This window comes from Danio rerio, chromosome 3, assembly GCF_052040795.2.
Source record: "Danio rerio strain M-AB ecotype USA chromosome 3, GRCz13ab, whole genome shotgun sequence".
Lineage (NCBI taxonomy): Eukaryota > Metazoa > Chordata > Actinopteri > Cypriniformes > Danionidae > Danio > Danio rerio.
Window position 1 is genome coordinate 15,632,326 of NC_141023.1, and position 9,090 is coordinate 15,641,415.

The 9,090-nt window shown below is 34.0% G+C and overlaps 1 protein-coding gene across 3 annotated transcripts in view; it reads right to left on the minus strand.

Annotated features, from left to right (window-relative positions):
* The window catches only part of bckdhbl (branched chain keto acid dehydrogenase E1 subunit beta, like), a 46,414-nt gene that overhangs the window by 15,232 nt on the left and 22,092 nt on the right, over nt 1-9,090 (minus strand). For 2 of the 3 annotated variants that reach the window (XM_087244144.1, XM_087244141.1), the window contains one exon: nt 1,348-1,480. The gene's annotated coding sequence lies outside the window, so the exon portion shown is untranslated. Of the gene's footprint in view, nt 1-1,347; nt 1,481-8,896; nt 9,052-9,090 lie in introns of those variants that run through there. The other variant, XM_087244143.1, reaches the window with a different exon arrangement.

The following is a 9,090-nucleotide window of genomic DNA, read 5'->3' on the forward strand; positions in this document are numbered from 1 at the left end:
TCTTAAAGGGCAACACACATACATAATGTGATACATACACATTGTAGTGGACGTTACAAGTTCAGTGTGGTTTAATTTTCACTGCTGAAAGTCCAATTATACATCAAAATTCACAATAAAGGCTATGCATTACTAACTAATGTCCATTTAATTAAATCAAGCTAGGAACTGTCAATCTAGGATATTACACTTCTTACTTCAGCAAAAGGTTTCCCAAAATGCATACACATTCACAAGGCATGGTATGCAGCCATGCTGGGATTTTTAATATGTTTGTGATTGTTCCCATAGTGAATTATTCCTCAGTTCACTGCTAAAAATGATAATCTCTCTCCCTCTCGAAGCAAACCGGATAAGTAAAAACTCCTTAGACACAATCATAAATCACTATTTATTCGTGCAAACTTTAAATTCATTTGGAGTGGTGTCCATGAACGGTCTATTTTGGCAAGATAGTCCAATGTTTGTCTCCATCTTGTGGTTCTTTTTTTAGACACCAAACTTTAGGTTCAAAACGTAAGTATATTTAATAATAACAAATGATGAATTCCTTGCATTAAAACTTAATTTTTGTGTTATATAATGATATATATTTATTTGTGACTTATATGTCTTGTACTGGCATTTCGTGCTGCCTCTGAGATTCTACCACTGGAATTTTTTGGCAATATTTCATCAAAGAGCAAACCCTGGCAGAAAACCAACACAAACAGCGCCTTAATCTCTTAAGTCTTCAGGTCACATTTTAATGAATATCTATTTTTTTTTAATCTTTAATCTTTCGCAAATAAATGCGGAGGAATATTGCTGCACAATGTTTACTTTAGTAAATGTACAGAAATGCAATCTGATGAGTGTCTTCCATCTATACCAGTACACATCCACGATCAAAAACTTAATTAAAATGAACCACAGATGAATCCTCATGGAATTATTATGTAGAAAAATCATTATTAACTTTAAAATAATAATACAAATATAATTTATCAGTGAATATCAGTAATCATACTATGTAATCAAGACAATTGCAAAACATAAAAGTTCAGTGGATTAGGCAAGAAAATAATCACTATCAATATACACTATACAAACAGTAAACTTAGCTAAATACAAACTAATTTACTACATACGGTTTGATCTGTTCACAACATCGAACTACAGGAGTGCCTGTGTTTGAAGGAGCACCATGCTGCCAATCAGTTCTCCAAATGATTCAGATTATCTGTCATCTTGTGCTTCCTCTATTATGTGTAAATGTGCATATAAATACACAGCCACACTTGGAAACTGAAAAAGTACTCACTTAATACCACAGTGAGTGGTAAAAAAAACATCCATTTGGCTTACCTTGACTGATGTTTAGTGTAAAAGTTGATTTCTGTCGACACACACTGGAGAAATGATGCTGGTTAAGTCCACAACAGTCATACTAATGGTGTTTCTCGGGGCTTGTTCACACTCGTACTTGGTTCATTTGGTCCTGGACAAATTCAAACATTTTCACACTTTATCTTAAGACTGAACTTGTTATAAACGAACAAAGTAGTAGCTTTTATAACATTTTTGCATAATGACACTTACAAAAAATCCAGATTAATGCATTGTGCTGGGCTGAATGTGCTCGTTTTTGAATGTGATGGCTGTGATGGGATTTTTTTTAATAAATTAAGAGGCTTGTGCATTTTTCTCTATATTATCTTGTGAAATTAATCAAATATCTTCTTGATGTAAATCTTGTCAGCTAAAAGTCTTACGTTAGCATGAAAACAATTCAGTTTGAAACTATTTATTAAGAGTTCAACAACAAAACATCAATTAAATAGTATTTTGATGCGAAGATGCTTGAATTACTTTACAATTTACAAACAAAACTGTTTTTAAAGAGCTGTGAAGTGACTCTCAGTAGATCAAGGTCATATGTTCATGTCCTCTTACAGAAAAAAAAACCATGAGGAGTCATGCACTTGAGGATTAAACAAAGCTACACCATTCATTCACACACACAAAAGACAGAACAGCATTTCTGCAGTTTAATCTTCACAGGACACTGTCCACATTGTGATTTGATTAAGTGCAGATGACTTCTTTTGATTAGTCCAGAATCTTCTAGGATTGTAAAGCTAATTCCACTGTTTAGGACTGAATTCTACAATTCTGTGTGGGATTACTGGAAACTTCCAGAGAGAAACAGGGCTGCAAAAAACTATTGTTTTATGATTATTAGAATGATGAACTGATTAATAATTTGATTAATTGAATTTTATTGAATACTTTAATAGCTAATCAGCAGGTTTTGAATGATTATCCAGCTTTTGCAACTAGTTAAAACATTGAGTTGAATGAATCGTCATTTACAGACTAAGGAGTTTAATGAGACATGAAGAAAATGGGTAGAATATATTCTCCTATTAAGACCAGCCTTAATATAGAATGTATTGTCAAAAAGACGTGAATTTTATTTTGTATATTATTATTTTTGGAAGGACAGAAAACAAAAGAAAAATAGTGAGAATAACAACAACTATTTAAAATAATAAATGAATAATTAAATAAAGATTACATTTAAGATGCTAAAAGTACCATCCTATGTATATACTACCTGTCTTGTCGCCTATCCAAGTTTTAGGAACAACAAATAATAATTTGACTTCTAGTTGATCATTTGTTATCAGAAGTGGCTTATATGAAAGGCAAAAGCATCTAGATTATGCTTATTTTACCCAAATAAAATATGATCATGCCTTGATTTTTAATTATTTCTTTAGGACAGTAAGGTCTGGCTTTGCTTAGACAACAGAAATAATGTACAGTATAGAATATAAAGTCATGCTGCAGTAGAAAAAGAATTAATAATTGTGCATGACTTCCATGAGCTTGGAGGACTGCATTCATACATCTCTGCAATGACTCAAATAACTTATTAATAAAGTAATCTGGAATGGTAAAGAAAGCGTTCTTGCAGGACTTCCAGAGTTCATCAAGATTAATCTTCAATGTCTTCTCCTTCATCTTATGCCAGACATGCTCATTAATGTTCATGTCTGGGGACTGGGCTGGCCAATCCTGGAGCACCTAGACCTTCTTTGCTTTCAGAAACTTTGATGTGGAGGCTGAAGTATGAGGAGCGCTATTCTGCTGAGGAGTTTGCTCTCTCCTGTGGTTGGTAATGTAATGAGCAGCACAAATGTCTTGATACCTCAGGCTGTTGATGTTGCCATCAACTCTGCAGATCTCTCACACGCCCCCATACTGAATGTAAATCATGATTTTTCCTTCACCAAACTTGACTGATTTCTGTGATAATCTTGGGTCCATGTGGGTTCCAGTAGGTCTACCTGCTGCCACTTTTCCAAACGATCAACTAGAAGTCAAGTTGTTATTTGTTGCTCTTACAACTGGGATCAACGACAAGACTTTTGTCAGGTAGTGTATACTTTAGGGGGAAAAAAAGGGTGGGGTGCCACAATATGGGTCAAATAAATACACAATTGATTTAGAATTGAAAAGCAACAAATCAGTTTTATGTTTTCTTTTTGACGATATACAAAAAACTATGAGTGTTTTGTTTTAATTGTTCTCATAATGTCCTTAAATCATTCACGTATTTTCCGTATTTATTTTTGGATTTTTTTTTTGGATTTAATCATTTATTTAAATATAATGATTACAAGTGATACAGAGTACAAGTGATAAAAACAAATTCAGCTTTTGAAACAGATTTAATGAACTCTGAAATAAACAAATCACTTGTTTTTCACTTTTTTATGATAATTTTTTTTAGGGTTTTTTCACCTTTATTAATATAGGACAGTGGAGATTTTTTACAGAAAGGGAATTATGGTCAGCAGAAAGAGGGTAAGAATCGGCAAAAGGACCTCAAGCCAGAAATCGAACTCGGGTCACCAAGAGCAGCTCGGGGCTGTCCGTCGACGCACTAACCACTAGGCTTTTGGCGCTGACCGCTTTTCAGTTTTTAGATTATATCCAACTCAAATGACACAAAGAATATCATTGTTTATCTACTTTTTGTTTTCCTTTGGATAGACAAAAAGATCATAAATAACTCATACAGTAAGTAGGGCCAGACAGAACCAAAATAAATTTGCTATTTCTGAAGAGAATTTCGTAAAAAAAAATCTGTGGATTTATGCGAAATTATTTTGGGAGTATTGTAACTAAAAACTTAATATATGAAATAAAAAAATAATAACTTTTTAACTTTTATTTAGTGTTTACAATGCAAATCCTAGATCCACTTATTTGGTAAACAAAGCAAGTCTCTCATATGATCCTCTGAAAGACAGAAAATATTACTTGACAAACTGTATTGTAGATAAATCATAAGAACACTTATTAGTCAATAATATTACTAAAATTAAAAACTGAATAAATGTAAATTTACACAAGTATATAAATACACTCAATGATAGGCCAAAAATCTGCAGAAATCTGAAGAAATGGATTCCTTGTGGGGCTCCTCATAAATAACTTACTAGTAAATATCACTAGCATCTCTTTTTTGAAGTTGTTATGAACATGGAAAAAAATAAAAGGCAAGACTCCTATCACTTGCCTCTTTTATAATCATTTTCCCCTCCTATTATGGCTAATAGTGTTACAAAAATCAAATTAGTCCTGTCTCCAAAGCTCAGTCAAGCTACTATGTGCAAACCAAATAATCACATTACTGTAATTATATTATTGCTGTTGTTGTTTTCTTTGCTATTATCATTACTATTATTATTACAATGTCTAATCAAATAATTTACAGCTAGTCAAGCTGGAGAACACTACCCTGCTTTTCTTGTGCAGGATTAGCTGAAATTTCACTCAGATCTGACGCTTTTAACAAATCAATGCATGGGGCAGCGTATGAGCACGTCTGAGCTCCAGGCAGTCAGTGGGTGCATTGAGCACACCTCCCCAGCTGACAGCTCATGACAGTTCATCAAGGATGTAGTTGTTAAACATGATATTTAACTCATCTAGTCTCTATCTAACTACTCTTTGGTATTTGAATTGATTACTTATTCTTAGGTAACTCTTTTGGCTGAGCGCAAAGATAAGTTAATATATGAATTTTTGTAAACACATACACTGATTCTGCATATTTTGACTGATTGCTTGCATTTATTTCCTATATTGTATTAACTTATTGTTCGTTACAGGTTTATAATGGCTAATATTGATTGTTAAAACTGATATTCAGCAAAAGAGACTTCCAAGTTTTCAATGAAAATGAAAGGAGGCAGTTTTGTTATAGACAGTTATGTTATAATATGCAGGGCCGGCCCGTGGCATAGGCAGTATAGGCAAACGCTAAGGGTGCTGCAAATCCAGGGGGCGCCATAAATGAGCGCGGTTAAGTTGGTTTTGTTTTTGATATTTCTGACACATTTAGTGATAGACGGCAATAACTATATTACTTACCCTAAAAAGATCTAAAGCGTGTTTCCTACAAAAAGACAAAGCTGGTTATGTTTCACAGCTGTCTTCTTCTTTTTTTTCGCTCGACATTACGACCACTGCTCCGTTTAAGCCCTCGCAATATGCGTTCAGCCAGGAGAGCTCTCGAGCTCTCAGTAAGGGATCGTCGGAAAAGTGCTTCTTTTTTTCCTTTTTTTTTTTTTGCTCCATTCTGCGTGTTTTATTTTAAACACAACTAATTTTCTCTTAAATGACACAAACAGTTACTAAAGTAGTGGAATGCTTCATTATAGATCTGTGCATTCTCACATGAACACCTATCAAATAAAACACAACGAGAGATTCATTTGCTGCCCTTTACTAAATAACTATGGCAACTTTAATCAATATGCAAATACAATCAAACGTGAAGTAGATTTTATAGCATGTTTAATTTCTGTATAGGCCATTGATTTTAATAGGCTAAACCTTTTATTTTATTGTCAATATTTTCTAATGTTTGCTATGTATTCTATCATTTGAAGCTATTTGTTGTCCCATATTTTTTACATCCTATCGTTGACAGATATGGCATAACATTGCTAATCAATAAATAGCTATAGTGCTATCTGTTAGTTTTAACGTCAGCTAATGTTATGGAAGGGCATAGATGTTATGGATAATAGTAATATGTAACTACCCCCATCATTCCTCCTTCAAGCAAATGTGTAAATATTAGATCTATTCAGCAATAATGTTAATTGCATTGGCATATGTATCTGACGTTTTCCCAGCTTGTAGTCGGTCAAAAAGCTATTTAGTTTCTTATGACTATACACTAGCAGTGAAATTTACTGCGATCATGCAATGTGACGGGGCGCACCTACAATCTTGCCTAGGGCGCCAAATTGGTTAGGGGTGGACCTGATAATATGAAATATAATATATTTCAAACGTAGTTGTTAGAGGCTGGAAATGAGCTTTGCAGACACAGGCAGAGATCGGAAGCAGGGGTGGACATCTGTGTTAATGATTATTCTATTACTATGCATCTTTGATTGACTTGACATCCTCATTTAAGAAGGAACTTACAAACGATTGGCGCAGGGCCACTGGACTAAGAGTACAGACACACAGAGCTGTGTTTACATTTGTTTCTAAACTAAGCTTGCATATGCTTTAGAAATTCCAATGGTAAAGAGTCAAAAGAAATGAACAAATATTTAATGCGTGCCAAAAACGAAAGGTAATTTATGTAAACTGCTTGTGCGTTCGTTTTACTTCTGCATCTGATAAACATAATCTAGGCATGAAGGACAAAGAGATGCCAAATTTAGATCTGCATAACACCTGTAAAACTGCCTTTATAATCATCATAAATTCAGTTTAATCAGTTTTCTTTATGGAAAAGGAACTACTCTTTCATTTTATATACATAAATAATGCTAACTGCTTGTAAAGATTATTATAGGTGTCATCAAGCCGATAAAAGAAATGACAAGCAATTTACATATTTAGTCATATTATAATATTTTGTCATAATGCTTAATATTTATGTCAGTTCATATGTCATGTTTTTAGAAGACCTCAGGCTACATTTATATGTACCTAAATAATGTAGCAGGATACATTTCTGGTGCTTTACAAAGAGGTCTGTTCTGTTTTGCATCACATTTTCCCATCGGTCAGAATCACATGAAATCACACAGGAAGTGCAGCAGTGTCTCGCAGTGCGTCATGAGCTTTTCTACTAGAACAGAGCAATGAAGAGACTGGCTAAGACTAAAATAGGTTTCTTTATATTCATTCTCCATTCCTCATTTGTATTTTCAGCCTGATTCATTGTAAAAAAAAATCCCAAGCTACAACATCCATACCCTAAGGTCCTTGCACAAGGATGGTGGTGTAATTAAGGACACGGATCCAAGTCATTTTCCCAGAAAAACATGGGAGATGTTTATCATTTGGAGTCATCATCTACTCACCCACACATTGTTCCAAACCAATATAAATATACAGCATTGGAAAGAAATGAACACAACATTTATTAGACAGTTATTGTCGGTTCTCTGGGTTTGGCAATTGGTATTATGTGTTTTACATAAAACGTTCATTTGCTTCATCACAGATAATAGATCTTTATTTATTTTTTTAGTGGTTGCTTCATTTTTTCCAGAGCTGTATTTTAGGTATGTAAAAGTTCATAGTATAGAGCACATACACAACATTACGGAATTTAAGTGATAAGCAGAGTAATTGCTAAGTTTAGTTATCGTCTGCATCACCATAAATGTTGTAAGCATTTTTACAATATTTAAAATTCCCCAAAAAAGATGTAAAAGAAAGCTTAATTCTGTGTTTGCACACTGAACCTTAAAAAAAAATCCAATCTTGGTGTGTATATTCTTTAGTAGATAATAAAGAGAAACTGCATAAGTCTCAGTATATTGGATCCATGAACTAGCTTATAAAATTATTATTAATTAAACAACAAAACTTCTGAAAAGCCAGAGAAACTTTTGCAATGTTCATAAAGAGTAATTTATATCAAATTCTTCTTTCATTATCAATGTTTTTTTTTATTACACATGAATTAGATGCTTATCACGGGGTAGACGGGTCTGTGACCAGCGCTCTATAGCTGCAGGACCAGACGGTTGTTACCTATATTGGACTATCTTCACATGGTCGGGGAGGTTTCCAATTTCGCTATGCGTAACAGTGTATGTCCCTTTTTTCATCATCATCATCATCATCATCATCATCATCATCATCATCATCATCAAATATGTTTTTACTTGTCTACTTCTATTTTAGTACTAAAAGGTTAAAGCTACGTAAAGTGAAACTTACTACGCACATTTTTTTTCTATTTATTTGTTTATTTGTCCTTTTTTAAAACAGATTGCTTACTAGTATTTAATAATGTACACTGGCCACTTTGTCTACCTGTCCAACTGCTCGTTAATGCACATTACTAATCAGCCAATCACATGGCAGCAACTCAATGCATTTAGGCATGTAGACATGGTCAAAATGATCTGCTGAAGTTCAAACCGAGCATCAGAATGGGGAGAAAATGAGATTTAAGTGACAAAATCTATGCCACAAAGGATTAAGGCAGTTCTGAAGGCAAAAGGGGGTGTCCAACCAGGTAATAGTAAGGTGTACCTAATAAAGTAGCCGATGAGTGTATGTTAGGCTATAGCTCTTTGAACAATAAATAGAAAGTTTAGAGAGTAATAAGAATAAACTGATCCTTCACTCCAAAAACAGAATATGATCCGAGTCTTAAGACCTGTGAGTCTTGTGATTTATTGCACCACAAACATAGAGAACTGGATGGATGGATGGATGGATGGATAGTAGATAGACAGACAGACAGACAGACAGACAGACAGACAGACAGACAGACAGACAGACAGACAGACAGACAGACAGATAGATAGATAGATATATAGATAGATAGATAGATAGATAGATGTCTTACGTGTTCCACAGAAGACAAAAATCATAGCGGTTCATACATTACGATGACGAGTAAACAAACAGAAACTTTCAATGTTATGCTCAAACTGTCCCTGAAATATCTTTAACACAAACAGCTTGACTCACTGCAGCACATGTTTAGACTCACAACAACAGAATGTTCCCTTCTTAGGCTCAGAAGAAAACTGGGGTTGT